Consider the following 16,869-nt stretch of genomic DNA (forward strand, 5'->3'; position numbering starts at 1 on the left):
CTATTGGTCAGAGGAAAGATCCCGACTTTAAGGACTTTCCTGCTGGCTGGCTCCTGGCGCCCCCGGGGAGCGAGCGAGCGCGCGGCTGCCGGAGCCCCGGCTCCCCGACCGTCCTCCCCGGCGGCGCCAGGAGAGCTGGGAGCCGCTGCTCGCCGTGTTGTCTTGATTTCGTGCAATAAAGAATTGTCATTAGGTTTGCGTATGGCATGTGCCATTACCCCACCGTAAAACTAAAATTAGCAAAATGTCAGGCATGGAAAGATTGATTCACCAAGATGCAATTATCATTTAAAAGTGCTTGATTGAGGTACTGATGTTCAGTGATTTATTCTGCATACCATATACATAATTAAAGTAGTGTAGTGGAGTAATTTATCAATCTAGTTGAGACTGGAGGGGTGAGGAGGAACGGCTGTATGTTTGTTTTATTAAAATGCTCCGAGGTCTAGTCCCGCCCCCCTTTTGCAAGAGTGAAACTGATGATTTCTCCAGCTCGAGGAGAGTCCACGGTCTGGGATTGCAAGGGAGAGAGAGAGGCACGGAGAGAAAAAGGCAGCGCGAGGCAAAGGCAAGGACAAGATCCAATAAAGGGGGGAAAGGCACGAGGCACTTGGTCGGACGTGCTGTTAAGCACCCCCCGCCCGTGGGCTCGGTTTTCCCTGCCACCCCCCACCCCCGCCTCCTCTTCCAATACCCCCCCCCCACCACTCCCCCACCCCGCCCCGCCCGCCGCCTTTTTTACGCGATGTTTCAAAGGCTGCGAGCGGCTCTCCTTTTCCCATTCGTCTTCTGTCACTTCCTTCCTGGACGCAGTTTTCTGGACGAGTCTGGTTACTTTTAATCCGGCCGGCCACTGAGAGCCACTTTCTCCTCCTCCTCCTCCATCTCCGAGAGGTTTCGGGGCGCGCGAATGCGCGGTCCCGAGCGCGCCTCCCCCGCGCGCGCTCCCCCCACCCGCGCGCGCGCGCACACACCTCGTCTCCAGCTCTCTGCTCGCTCTGCTCGCAGTCACAGACACTTGAGCACACGCGTACACCCAGACATCTTCGGGCTGCTATTGGATTGACTTTGAAGGTTCTGTGTGGGTCGCCGTGGCTGCATGTTTGAATCAGGTGGACAAGCACGTCAAGGCTGGACGAAGTAAAGATTATTGTTATTTTTTTTCCCCCTCTCTTAAGAAAGGAAAATATCCCAAGGACTAATCTGATCCGGTCTTCCTTCATGTAAGTACCTCTGACATTTCTCGAGGAAATAGAAGTAGCCGGGGTATTGTCTCAGACATCTGCATCAGTATATTCCAGCGGCACTGGGTCTATCCCTTGTGCCTTTTTGAAAACTGAAATCGGGGCTTGTTGTTCATTCTTTTCGTTAGATTCCATGATTTCCTTGTTTGTTGCTAAAAGTAACTTTTTAGATAGTCGTATCCGTTCGCCATCAGCTATTGAAATCACTCCTGACTTGTTCTTGTCACACCAGTGTGTTTAAAGTTTCATGAAGTTAGTTCACGTCATTAGCATGTTTGATATGGTGGAGCATGTGGAGACTGGTGGATTTTAATATTTCACAGAATGTTCTGTGACCTTGAAGTACATGCTGGAAGATTTAGCAGTGAGTTCACTGTGGGAAGATGCTCCTCTGAGTCCCCCCAAAGACTGATTTGCTCTGGGTTATGCTTCTGAGCCACTAATTCTTGGGATTAGTTTGAGCGAAAGCTTGGCTGTCAGGATACCTTTGTGCATCGCCTTCCCTCTCCAAAATACTGCCTTGATAGAGGGCTTCTTACTTAATTGGTTTGGACAAAAAGTAGAACCCTGGCCATGGTAGTCTATACATTTCACAGTTGGTGTTGGGATTTCTGTATACGTATGCATTGCTGTTTAGGTCAAGTCAAATCCATAGCTGTTTAAAAACAAACAAGGTTAAGTCGCTTCAATTGCCTTCTCTTTGGACTTTGGATGAAAGTTACCAAACTCAATGATAAAGTTTGGCACAAAGGAAGTCTATCTAGACATGGCACTTTGTTTATTGTGTTATTGAATATTATGCAAGAATTTAAATTTAATACTGTTAATCTCCAGCATATGGTTATTGATTTCTTAAAGGGAACTCTATCGGAAACATTTCTGACCATTCTAGGTCCAGTAGTTAGCATTTCGGGGAAAAGCCTTTTTTCTTCATATTTTAGGAATGTGTCTTGGGTATAAAATACCTTTATATGTAAATGCTGACAGTATAATAAGTCCAATCAGGCTCTCTGCCAGTTCTTTAACTGGTTCTCAGTAGAGAATTGCTTTGACACAATGTGCGTTTTACTATTGTAAATCTGATACTAACTCTAATAGTAATTGTCTTGTAAAATAGTTAGTGACTGCATATATTTTCTAAGTGCTATAAAGGGAACTCTAGCCACCTCATTACGGCAGTCAAAAAAAGTGACCAACCTCTCTTGCACTGGCACCTTGCAGTGGAATTGTGGTTGCAGAGTAAAGATGTTTATGTGGCGTATAATAACTCCAATCCTTAGAGACTTGGAAGGACATGGAAATGTGACCACCTGTGAACCCCATTTAACCTCTGGATTGCATACTAATTTTAACTTTAAATAGATTAATAATCTCTGATTTGAGATTTACCCATCTTAATTAATTTTTAAAATAATGAGTTTGGGTTAGTCTTTGAAAATGTTCCATATGCACCAAAACGGCACAAACAGTATTTTTTTTTTTTTTGTTTCTCCATCATCAGTTTTGGTTAAATGCAATGCAGTTAATATGCCATATTATTGTCTTCCAGTGTATTCATGAAATTATTAAGTTAAAAGAAGTAGCTCTAAAGCAAGTGGATTCAGAACTTGACAGGTAAAATGAGATGTATCTAATCTAATATCCTACCTCAAGAGGAGAAAAAATCTCTTATGTCTCATTCTATTTGTAGGAAAGTACATTTGGATATATATTCCACTACTAACTCAATTATAAAGGTTTTCATCCAAACAGACTTTAAATTCAGTTTGTTTAAAATACGGTCCCCCAGTCAAGTTAAAGAGACAATAGTTGGCACTTATCTTTACTTTGAGTTTTACAAAACTTTATAAAAGTGACTGTTTTTTACTAATGTCATTCACACGTCTTTGAATATTTGTGTCATATTTTCCAGACTTCCAGTATTTTACTTCATTCATTAGTTACGCTAGTCACGTTCTGATTGCTGTGTATGTATATGGAATACATTGAAAGACAATATTAAAGCTGCAACTTTTAAAATATTCATTTGTTTCTTAGGTTTAAATGACATATGAGCACTTTTTAGTAAAAAGCCAATTTTCCATTTTTTCTGGGCTGTTCATACTGTAAAAGTATGCAGTCAGATATATAAACTTTTCAAAATAGAAGCACTTTAACATTAATTACATACAATTTAAATAACAAGAATTTGCTGCACCTTGCCTGTTTTCTTCTTTGTAAGCATAAGCAATTTTCAAAATTTAGGGAAAATGATCCATTCCAATAGAGAAAAGGGTTATCTGATGATTCAAAATTGAATCCTGAAAAAGCATTATGTTTTATATTTTTCAGATGTCTATGTTTTTTAACCTTGGCCCTCACTTTATCGAATCAATAAATTGCATAACACTACAGTCAGACCTTTCTAATACATGATTTATTGTATTTAAATTTCTTCTATAAAAAACTGAGCTAAATAACTCCCTGGCATATGTGAACATTGTATTTCAAAACTTTCTTTTGTTTATTGTAGTATATTTGGTTTTACTTCCCAACTCTAGATGCGGTATATTTTGAGCCTGTGAAATCTCAGAAAGTGACAAAAATGGGGAAATATCATTGCATCAACATTTGTGCTACATAATAACAAAAATATATTTATTAACCCGAGAACCTTGGTTTCAGGGACAAAATTCAAAACAACATGGTAGAATTTCACGTGCAATTAGGGGTCACAGAGTAGACTTTATTGACAAAGTTCTACTTTTTTTTTTTTTTTGCAAAAGCACATCCTCTGAGAAAATACCATGCTAATTAATATCTAAAACTTACCAAAGACATATGCTCCTTTTATGAATATAGTGATTGCCTGGACACAAAGGAAAGATTTAATCACTGGTGTTCAGTCGGTGTGCTGCATGTAGAAGGATAGGTGATTAAGATCCCCGTCCTCTGCACTGTACCTTAATCTCATGGGTGCGTGGACTGCCCTGCACTCTGTAAAGCCTGAGTGTTCACTGAAATCTGTCATCTTTAGGAAATCAAACCAGATTACAGGGGCGATTCACAAAACTAGAAGCGACAACACAGTCTGTGCACCTTACAAAAGGCGGATTACGCAGTTCACATGTTATTTTGATAGGTCAAAGATAAAAGCTGATTGTTGAGGAATGGCAAGACACTCCAATTTCAAATGATTGTTAGATAAGTATACCACAACCCTGTTGCTTCATCGCTAGGAAGAGTCATTCAAACAGTGGAAAACTCCGTTTTCAAATGACAGGCTTTCAGTAGTGAAGTAAGAGAAAATGTGTCCTTTTAAACAATACCTTCATTGCTTAAATTTTAAGTTCTACCACTTCTTTATGAACAGACACTGAATTCTGGCTGCTTATGTGAAGCAGTTTTGATAAGGCTTAATTGTGTTAGACATTTTCAGAGGTGCTGCAGAGAGCACCGAACAGTATATGACAGAAATGAAATGTATCCTTCATGGTATTGAGAAACTGGGTCGAAAATGCACAGTAGTCAATAGGCATTATGTTATTCTGCTACCAGATATATTCTTTATAAAAACATGTAATTACATAGTTATGAAAGCATGCATTTGAAGTACATCTTGATGGATGTTTATTGGTTAAATAATATATATTTCATGAGCGTTATATAAAGATCATTCTTCACAAGAGAATATGATGTTTTGAGAGTTTATTTCAGAGAATAAAGTTTTGGGTTACATATTGACATTTGAAAAGCCTAACTTCTTACACATCTAACACCACAATAATTTCTTACTTCTTTGAAAATTGAAGTCCTTTTTTACCCAACTGATGCCTCCTAGTGTTTCACACAATAAAACACTAATGAGTCACCCATAAATGTAAACATTGCATTTTCATTGCCTATATCTTCCGTGATACATAAAATTAATATTTATGTGTTTAATTTTCTGTGCATTATTATCACAAGGTAGGAAATTCTAGTGAATGAGATGTTTCATCAAATTGGTTTTGTGGCATAAACTTCCAGATTTTCTTTGACCATAACAATATCTTACTAAGTTTTAATAAGTTTATCACCATCAGTTCCAGTTTATAGAGTCACTGTTTATACTTACTCTTATTCTAAGGCAAAAGACATAGGCAGAAGAGCTGAGCTTCCATTTTGTAGGCCTGAAAATTACATAGCTCAGTTCATCTGTGAATGCCTGATGAACAAATTGCAGTGGGACTAACCATTTCATTTAAACACTAAACTATCTTAAGAGAGAAAATTTTGCCGATTTTGTGTCTTCATACTTGCAAATTTCTCTGTAAAGTTGGAATAAAGAAAAGGGCTTTAGAAAAGATAAAAGTAAAGATTAATGTACAAATTCCCACGAATATGGAGTGTATCACTTTATTAGAAGACAACAACAAAAAACTTGTCTTGGGAGTATATTATCCGACATAATAGAAGGCAGATTTGTAAAAGATATAACTTCTCATGCCCAGAATATTGTCTTAATGAGTAGAAATTAGTGGATACCAATTTTGCTGTGAGTCTTCTGTCTTAGGACAGAATGAACATAGACTTTCGATATCTTTGTACTTGGGTGATTTCAAATAGCTTTCTGATTCTATTTCAAAGATGGATACTTTAGTTTCTGATTCTTTCTCTTTAAAATCTTTAGAAAAGGAGCAGACATTCCCTTGATGGTTCTAAAATTCAAGGGATGCACTCAAAAATTCCTAACATTTCTGGGCCTCTTCCTGAGTTGTCAGACAACACACAGGTGCACTAAAAATTGACAAATTTCTTCCACTAATTTCTTCTAACACTTAACAAGTGTTCTGAGCATGTAAACATCGATACTAGACTAGATGTAGTTCATGTCTATTACTGTTTCCATCCTTACGTCCTCCTGAGTCTAAACACACAGCATCTTCACAGTATTTGACTCGTATTTCAGATTTTCCCATTTGGTCAATACGGTACTATTACAATTCTTGCATGTTGGACACATTTCAAAGAATGTAAGGGGGTGTGTTCCTTTCGTTCAAGGAAGCAAACATGTAGAAAGGGGTGGACCTTTCCCACAAGAGCCACATTTCTTCCCTTGGAGAATTGAAGCAAATATGCAGTATGTAAGTGAATAACAGCATGAGAAAAAACAATTTCTAATGGTCTGCTATAGTTAGTGAGCAAAGGAAACCGTCAGGTTTTTTTTTTTTTTTAAGCAGTTCTTATTAATAGCCTTTCTCACACTGAATGCTGGAAAATGTCTGAAAGTTTTGCAATTTTAATATCATTTATCGTCTCTAAAGTGGACTAGAATTTGTTTGGGTTTTGCTCAAAACAAGAATTCAAAGATAACTATTTTGTTTTGCAGATATATTGAGGTATAAAGAAATAAAAGGAGTGAGAAACACCCACCCTACCCACCTCTTTCTCTTAAGTAGATAGCATCAGTGTTTTTGTCGGTTGTTTTTGTGTATGCAAGGAAAATAATTAAAAAAAAATTGTATAACAAAGAATACCATTGTGAAAAACTAAGATTATAAAAGAGATTATCCAATGTAGTATTACCTCACATTTCTTTGATATTATTTTAATTTTAACTGCAAAAAGAAAAGTCATATTCCTATTAATTAGGGAAATCATGTGATAACCCATTACATAAATTCATCTTCTGGTTTCAGATGATAATATGAGTAACATGTGTCATCATCATAATGCATTTGTTCTATATTGTCATTCCACTGCCTAAGTTAAATCTCTGCATTTATCTTTTAACTATAACCTGTGTAAACAAAGTTCAAGTACACATGGAGAGAATCTTTTGAGCACATTATAAAGGAAACTGGTGACATTACAAGCCATAAAAAGAGTAAGCCTATTATGGGCAGATTTCTGCAGGAATCATTACTCTTTAATAATGCAGATGTTGTAGAGACTTTATTAATTCTTAATGCTGTAAATTTGAAATGAATGAAGCACTGTTGTTCATCCTGCAACTGGTTGCGATTCATGTAGAATGACAGTGCAAATCTTCAAATAATGATTTAAATAATGTACCTTGAACTTGTTTTTAGAATCTGGAGAAACTGATCTGTGAAGCAGTCCCTGGTGAAAACCTCCTTTTCCTAAATAGCATCCTGAGTGTGGTCTGGTTTTCCTCTTGTATCTTATTGTCATAGATAAGATGCATGTAAAGAATGCATACAGATTATTCTCAGATACTATGGATTTCTAGCATAATGGATTACATTTTTTTTGATTGAAGGATAGTAGGTTTTTTTCCCCCCAAACAGCTAAAAACTACCCCTCTCTTTTTTTTCACATGTCTGCGATTCTTTCAGCAAGTTAGAAAGACAGCAAGAGAATACACGTTTCCTGGAACCCTGAAGGTGGGCAGCTTTGGTTTTAGATGTGCTCATTTAATTACAAAGTTAGAAAATAGACCCGCTAATGTAAATAAGTGGGAACAGACAAGGAAATTAGATGACTCCTTAAGAGAGTAAACATGACTTTTTAAAACCATCTAATTAATTGTTGACCATGCATAAGGTGTACAACCATTGGTTATCATGGCAAGTTGGTATTATTATTTAATGTAATAGGAGAGGTTGGGATTTCTTTAATTTTGAAGATGTGATTATTTAGCAGAAATATCCACTGGAGCATTTATTTTTAGAAATCATAGTCACACAAGGAAGCCTTTATAGAGCCCACTACCTAATTGCAGTCGAAAATCTCTTTAATGAATGAACATATACACATACAGAAGAACACACATTTTAAGATTATAATGGAGGACCAAAATTTTAAAAAAATTGCCACGTTCTTTATATCCGAACAGAACATACGTGTCTCAGCAGATGTTTTAAGTTATATCCTTCATGTAGGTGAGTCTGTAAATGTAGCATTTAACTTAAATGGCTTTGTGGGAAGGTAGTTTGAGGAGTTTAAAAAGGGAAAAAAAAAAACCCTCCAGTTACTATAGTTTCAGCACTTTCTTTTTAAAAACAGTAATTACACTCAGAATAAAGAAAGAAAAATAAACTCTCTTAATTCTTTAGAACATCCTCAGCCTCTGAGGTAGCGCGATGGTGTATTTTTATTTCTGAATATGCAGAGCAGGTACTGCAGCTGAGCTACAATATGAAAACTTCCTGGCTGCAGACCAGATCCAGTGCACATTGCCACATCGTGAACTTCCCCTCTTCTGTCTCGAGTGATTTCAGCCCCAAGTAATGTCCTTTTTTCCTCTTGCATACGCTAGAGAGCACAGGGCCTTCTTCCTGGGCAATTGCTTTGGGAAAGGAAAAGCATGTTTCCCTTCTCTAACTTGAAAATTCTGCCTTAAATCACTAAGACAATAACTGTAAAGTGGATTCAGTACGTTTCCCTTTTTTCCCCTATAAAAGCAGTTTAGAATGCATGAAATGATAGGTGTAAGATAGAAAATGAGACCTCTCCCCCCACCCCCCACCCCTACACAAGCAGGCCCAATCAAATGTCTGTATTTTTGTTTTGTTTTATTTTGGAAAGAAAAATATAATGTTTTCTTTTCAATGAAGCCTGTGCATCATATTCCACATGTGTTAGGTCACTTTATGATGCAAATTAACATTGAATTTTTTTTTTATTTATCTCGGGAAATAGCAATGATCTGCCACAATATGTGACTATGGTAATTTTTATTGATAAACACAATTTTAATGATTACTAGGTGAAAATACAGAGTACAAAGAGAAAATATGGGCTTTAGTTTTCAGGTTGGATTATGCTCTTCATTTGAAAGGTTAACAGTAGAAGGAATGTGCTTATTACCATGAAAAATAACTTAACTGTGTATATAATATTCTTTGTATTTGATAGAGCAGACTGAAAGCTCATATTTCTCCTTGTAAAATAAAGTTTAAAATGGGTAAAACCAATCTTTAATTACCAGTTACATTTTCAACTGTTACCATTTTGATTATTTTTAAATCCTATTAAAAAATAATTTCTAACTTCCATGGGTCTTTTCAATCAGTAGCAGAATTCTCATTTGTGTGAAGTGTAGTCAAATTATTGCCAGCACACCTTTCTAAAACTAACTTTCTCTTGTAGGAATATATTAAATGGAAACTCTAAGTAGAAAGTGTTACTACATAATAAATATTTGTTCCAACTTTATTTTTAAACTATTGATTTTTATAGTGTAAAAATAGTGTATACATGCTAGTTTAGTCATTAACCCACTAAATCAGCTATTAATTGCCTATATAAAATTTACCAAATCAGACCAATGGTTCCATGTAATTTAATTTTATATCTCTTTAAACTAAACTAGATAAGAAAGGTAATTTTAATTATGTTTAAGTATCCCAAACTATTTTTTGTGGATGCAAATGTTTCCTAACAAAGTGTCTAGAAATTAATACAGCACACATTTTAAATTGCATCAGGTAGCTGAGAAGAGTCTTACCACAATGGCCTGTTCTTGCCATAGGTGTTATGAGCAAAGGCCCTACATCTGGCACAGTTTCAATGCCCATTAGCAAGGGGGAAAATGTTCAACTTGTTTTTTGCATATGTTAATATACATAGGAGTCAGTAAATTTTTGACATATATTTCTTACAAGATTAGACATTCTATTTTAAAATTCAGATTAAACCTTAAATCTACACTTTTACTTTAGAATATGGTTTAGGACTTCTTTATCTTCTCGTAATTTTCCCGAACCGTAGGATAATTTGAATCACCATTCCTCGATAAATATTGTTAGACACATTGTAAAGTTCAGTTGGTTTAATATGTGCTCTGGATGAATTTTTTTAACTAGAAAATGGATAATTTTGCTATATAAATATAAAACTTATAAAACTCTACTTGATTAAAACATGAATCTCATAGAGTTTCCTGTAATAGGTAATTCTCTGGGCAAGAATTAAAAACAATTTTAAACTGTGCTAGCCAATACAAGTACTTTTATAAGGTACCTCATTTCCATTCACATTTGAGGGGTCTTACTAAGTTGTTGGGTGGTCTTGAAGTAAAGGTTTTGTGGTCTAGAAAGTACTCTTTCCAACTTTCTACACTAACAGTTAATATGTGAAAAGGGTATAAACCAGAACTAATTCCATCAGGATTATTTTTCTTACCTTAATGAGGATAAACAAACCTGGCTACTAAAAAAGGTGTATCCATTTTGTTCATGTCTAGTATTTATCGAAAGGCCACTTTGTCTGGGAAGGTTATAGATTAAAGAAATAATTTTGAATATATTTTTCTTTCCTTTAACATTTGAGTTTTTCTCCCCTTACATACACCAAAAAAGCAGTTCTCAGCATGGCATGAATAGCTTTGCAATGGGCCAGCTGAGATACTTGGACCCCTAACTTGTTTCCCTATAACCTTTTGGTGGAATGCATCACCAATGTCCCTTCTAGGACTGTTTGCTCTTTCTTGTTTTAGAGTGAGCACTATGTGATATTTTTTCATAGCTTCAACAATCAAAAATTCTTGACTTCACCCTTCCCCCCCCCTTTTTTATTGTTTTTATTGTTTTTGGATTTTTTTTGTTTTTGGATTTTTTCCTGAGTTCCCTTATTGCTTCAAAGTACCTGGTATTGTGAAAGCAAGTGTACTTTCAACTTGTTTTGACTACATGTGTGAGATCATAGAATTTGTTTCAGGTGTTCATTTATCTCCCTATACTTGAGAGATTGATGTGGTTCATTATAGCCCAATGCCATGTCATGAAAGAGCTCTAGATACTGATCTTGAAACAGCAAAGGCTACAGGATGGTGTCTTTGTAAGGAACCACCGACAGCTTTAGAGTCAGTGGATGGTTCATCCACGGCAAAAATTCACAGCATCTTGAAGTCTCAGGAGGTGATATGGTTATTGGATTAGTTAAACCAAATTATGGCATTCTTGATGTTCTGTAAAGTGTTGGGCCAAAACTTCAAAGTGTGTGTGTATGTGTATGCATGTTGGTGTTTGTAGCAGGTGCAAGCTGGAAGAGATTAGAGAGAATAAGAGACAAAAAAGCATAAGAGAATGAGATGAATGCAAGAGAAAGAGAGAATCAGTTCTTTTGATTTGCAAGCATAAAGAGCTTGAGGATCCCATTTCCATATTTGATCTCTTTATTTAATTACATATGTGTGTACTTTTAGACATACAGGTCCATAGCAATGGAGAGTAATAATTATTATTATTTTTTATTTTTTATAGATTGATTTATTTATACAAGCACTGGGGTACAGGCCAGAGGCGCGGGAGGGTGAGAAGATTCACCAGAGACAGAGTGGGGAATAGAACAGGCAGACGGACCAAAATACACTGCTGAGAGGAGCAGAGGGCAATACAGGAGAGGTCTGTGGTGCCATGTGGGTATCTCCCTGGCCGGCCGGAAATCGAACCGGCAGTGTGGGGGCTGCAAACAGCCCCACAGCACTGCGCTCAAGCCGCTGTGCCACTGGGGAGGCCTGGAGAGTAATAATTAAAAGCAACGACAAACTGGGTTCAAAATCTAGCCCCTCAGTTACTGGTTAGTGTTATTAAACAGTTTATTTAACTGCCAGAAAGTCTCAGTTTCAGCATCTGTGAAATGGGAATCATAATATGTCACCCACTCTTACAGCTGTAAAGATTAAATGGGATAACACATATAAAAGCACAGTGTCAGTGATCATTAATTAGTAAATTATTATCACAACAGCATATTTTAATCATTGTGATGCCAATAGTGACCACTAGAAATGCTTAGTTGGGATGATTATTTTGAACTTTTTTTCCTAGTGATACTTTCATACCTTTAAAATTGGGTCTATTTCAGGGCAAGTTTCTAACTGATGCAATGCTAGGTCAATGCTGATGATTGCTAAGTACAGTATACGTCTTTTTCAAGAAAATCAAAACCTTTCACAGATAAATATATTATTTTTAGAACCAGAAATGGAACCTAGAAACAAAATAGTTTCATCCAGGAGTTTTAAAAATCATTTATTGAAAATGCTGAGTTCCAGATTGATGATTGCTTTGTTTTACCAAAAGTTCAGTTTAGAGGAAATGTTTGGTGTAGATAAAGTTATCAATAGCTGGTTTTTGTAGTGAAAAGAGCTTCACCTAGAATACTAAAGATTTTTTCCCCTTAGCATTACTATTATCTATTATTGAAGAATACATTAGTATTCTTAATTTTTTAACATAACAAAATTCTAATTGTATGTGGAGATAGAATTATTTTACAAAGAATGAGTTTCATTTTACTCATCTTCGTATTTCTACACCACCACTCTTAAATACAATAGGTATTCTGTAGATATATGTTGAATAAATTGATGAATTGTGTTTAGTCATAAAGATAAAATTCATTTTTAATTGAGTAGTTAAATAGATAAATAAATGGCATTCCTCTTATCCTTTATCCCAAATTTAAAGGGTTGTTCATTTTAATTATAGTTTGTCAACTTTAAGTGGATGCATGAATGAACTTATTTTAATTTGGGTATTTTTCTTCATGTGAGACTAATGCAGATTTTAACCTGAAAATTATGACTTTTGATGGCACAAATAAATAAATTTAGGTAATATGTGGATGAAAATGGGGATATTTCAAGTCCCACAGTCTGTTTACCGCTGTTTTGCTCAGCTGTTATATTCACTTAATTTCTGAAAGAAAATCATATTTTGGATGACAGGTAATGTCGACGAGACCTGACCAATTTAGACGGCCTGTGGCGTTGCAACCCCTGAAATTATTCTCATGCTCTTGAATAATGCCCCTCTAGTGTGCACCTTGCATTCCAGCTCTCTTTTCCATCCTGTTTTAATGCCTGGCTAAAGAGTGCTCAGTGCAAGGAATACTTGCAGAGTGGACTTCCCTATGGTAAAACAGCATGGACAGCTCCCAACACTGCAATCAAGGATGCCTCTAAAAGCTTTAATTTAAAAATAATAATAATAATAATAAGTCTGCATGAAGATGATGGAGCCCTCTAAGGCACATGGGCTTAGAGAATTATTCCCATCTGCAACCCCCTCCCCCTGCTTAGTAGCCCTTTCCAGGGTTATGATTACTGGAAAATGGCTGTTAATCACCAGATTTTTTTTTTTGACTGCAGCTGCTTCAGTCAGACTACTAATCTATTAAACAACTTCATCTCCAGTTTAAAATTTGCATTGTATACTGTATAGAATAAATTTTCATTGTAATCACAGCATCCAAGAGAACTTCCTGGTAGGATTTATAGAAGCGCATTTGTTTTTATGTATGGACCTCTCTAGTGCTATTGAGCCAACTGTTTAAACAATACTGTGGTTGATCAGCATAAAATAAAATATTGTTGCACTATTGAGTGCAAGCAGCGTTTACAATAGTCACATTTGCAGAATATTTCAATTGTGGCATTTTTAACACTTGGCAATATAATACCCACATAATTCAAATCTTATCCCAGATATTTAAAATTTGACTTGAACCTGAAGGGTTTTTAGAAGTTTAGTATTCTTGTACCAGACTGATAGAGGGGTTTGGCCTGTTTTACTACTCTAATGCTTCTTACATTTGCTATAAATTGAAGAAATAATCCAAAACCTTAGTCAATATTTAGTGCTGAGAGAGGACAAAACAGCTCTAATTTACAAAAGATCCCTTTAAAACGGATTCGTATATGTAAAATTGACAGGCTAGGCGAGGTGGTTGGATGAAGTTCACATGTTGGAAAGAATGTTTCAATTAAAGTTGAGCACTTTCTCTTCCAGGTCTTTTTTTTCTCCATTTTTTATTTGCTGTGCCAAGGTATCCATGTGCGTTTTTCCACTGTCATCTGGCTCATTCCCAGCAGATGCACACAATCTGTTCTGCTGTCACTAACAGGGTTCGGTTTATGAAAAGAATGTGTCAGAACATGCCACTATAGTCACTTTTACAGGTTTTTTTTAAGAGTAACTGAGAATATATGCATTGCCCTAGTTTTATTGTACTCAGCCCTTAAGAGATTTCTAAGAAACTTTTATAATATTCATAAACCAAAAGCGTTCTTCCATATATGTTTTTGGCCAAATATTTATTTTTCTAAAATTTCACAAATATCTTTAATGATGAACAAAGTGTATTGTATTTAAATTTAAAAGTAGGTTTGTATAGAAATGTTTAAAATAAAAAATAAAATAAAATAAAGCAGATTTCACAGGAATCAAATTTACAATTTGGAAATTTTACTGCATAATCACAGACATGTGTCTTTCATAAATTTTCCTTATGTAGAAATATCAAAAAGATATATCACAGTCCTTTTTTCCTACTCATATCAAGACTTTATTTTTAAAAATATTGTGATAGACTAAGGTATAATCATAAATATCAATTATTTGACTTGATAATCTTGGTTTCCGTAAATCCCTGACATCAAGTTAAACTAAAATCAATTAAACTATCAAACACAACCTGATCCAGCTTGGAGACACTTGATAAACTGTGCTCTCTCAAAATAGTGTGACAGTTTTCTTTTGTTCACATTTTAAAAGCATAATAGGTAAATATTTCTGAATTTAATTTTAATTTATTAAGGTATCTCTAGTCCTGTCAACTCTTCTTAGTAAAAATTCAGGCTTTTGTGGTCTTCATAGAAAAATTTTTCTGGTTTTCTGCAAATTTTAAAAATTTGAGCAATGAAAACCTGCATTCATTCCTGAAATAATGAACTTGTTAGCAGAATTTGAAGTTTTACATGTAAGTACATGCAGTAAATACATAGATAGATAGATAGATATGCTCCTGCAGATAAATAATACACATGTATACATTTTGTATCAGATAAGGATATTTAAATATTTCTTAGAATTGAAGGTTTTATATTGTACTTCAGTGCTAATTTTAGATTTTTTAAATAAATTTTCTATGATAAGGGACTCAAAATTCAGGAAAATTAAATATTTTTATCAGAGTTATAGTTCACATAAGCTAAAAATGAAGATTCAGAAACTATAATGATCACTTCTACAAATTAAGCATAAATTATATATATTCATATAGGAAAACTCATATTTCTATATAAAGAAAATTTATGAAATAAAATTTAAGTCATGCTTTCTGTCAGAAAATTTTCTGATTATGGAATTGATATATTGTCACATAAACAACACAAATGGAATAAATTTTCAAAACAACCTTTCACATATTAGTAAGGAAGTAATTAATTTGAAACTTATGACTCTGTTGTCCCAATATAAAGATTAATCACTAAATTATCTTTCTGGTGTTTTACCACATAGTTGTGATAGTGAGTTTTCTTAATACCTGAAAAAAGGAAGGCCTGTTCATTATATTTCAAATATAACTATATATGTCTACCATAAGTTGATTTGTAATGTTGTGATGATATGAACAAGGCTGATGTATTTAGAAGAGTGATAAAGGACAGATCTGGAGTTCACTTTTTCTTGCTAGGATTTTATCTATAACTTTACATATCAGATTACTTACTTACATATTACTTACCTATCAGATTAATTGTAGGTACTCAAATGGCTTGAGTTTTTAATGATCCTGAATATTTGCTCTTGGGCTAAAAAGACAACTCTACCCCAAGAATCACAGGTGGTGAACCGAATAGAAAGTTCAGTTGAACCCCATGGAATGTGGGAACCTCTAGGCCATCAGTAGCCGGGGTAAAGGAGAGTTGATATTGTAGGTGATAAGATGGTGGACTCAGCTTCTCTAACTACTACCAGTTTAGGGAGAGGAGCCAAAGGAACTGGAAGACAACCAAAATCTTTTCTGAGGATTTGAATGTATACAGGATCATTTCAAGGCAAAGCTCTATAAGCAAACGTAATTATATGTATCCCGAAAGAATAATCCTATTTCTTAAAGTACAAATCCAGTCCTAAATTGCAAGCGGGGGGGGGGGGGGGGGAGGGTGGAGGCATATCCCTCTTAGCCTTTAAAATACTTTATAAGTATTTTAAAATATCAGATCTCCTAAAAAGGTAGGCTCTTTACTTAATACTGCCTTATATAGAAATAATCAGAATATTTTCTTAATTTTATTTTTTAAAGTTATAGGGAAAAAAGTTTTGAAATTTGAAATGTTCTGGTTCTCTCATATGTGGACTAAGGTCATGTTACCTCAAAAAAAATTTCTGAATTTTGCTAGTTGCCTTAGTTTCCAACATGGATGGGGATGGGACAGGAGTGTACCACATTCCTTTCTGGTTTGGGAGGTAATTCTTTGCATTTGCTTAGTCATAGGTCTTTTTCGAGAAAAGACAGATTATTTTTGTAAAGCTGTTCCTAAAACATGTATTATTCATAGACTAAGAAACCCATCAAAGCATCTCACTGCACATGTAATGATAGGTTGGACTGCAGTGACCAGAAGGCTCTCCACTCAGCTTTCTTTAGGGAATTTAAAGACAGTTGTATCCTTTTTCCATCTGCATCAACATATGTTGACCAGTTGGTTTTCAATTCTTGCTGGCTTGGTGTGGTTGGAAGTAAGACTGATCTTCTATAAATATAATTGATACTTTCAACTATGACTTAGGAATTCCACTTTTACTTTTATCCAGCATCACTTCTCAAGAATCTCTAATAAAGGTCTAAGAACTTTCATGATATATGTAAAAAATTTATATTGCTCATTTGAAAGTATTGTTAATTT

General features: G+C 35.2%; 1 protein-coding gene across 1 annotated transcript in view; it reads left to right on the forward strand.

The window, feature by feature from the left end:
* Positions 1–1,182: 1,182 nt before the first annotated feature.
* The window catches only part of MEF2C (myocyte enhancer factor 2C), a gene marked incomplete at its 3' end in the record, with an annotated part of 141,448 nt that continues 125,761 nt past the window's right edge, over positions 1,183–16,869 (forward strand). Inside the window, exon 1 of the mRNA XM_084233540.1 lies at positions 1,183–1,223. The remainder of the gene's footprint in view (positions 1,224–16,869) is intronic.

This window comes from Talpa europaea, assembly GCF_964194135.1.
Source record: "Talpa europaea genome assembly, chromosome: 5".
NCBI lineage: Eukaryota > Metazoa > Chordata > Mammalia > Eulipotyphla > Talpidae > Talpa > Talpa europaea.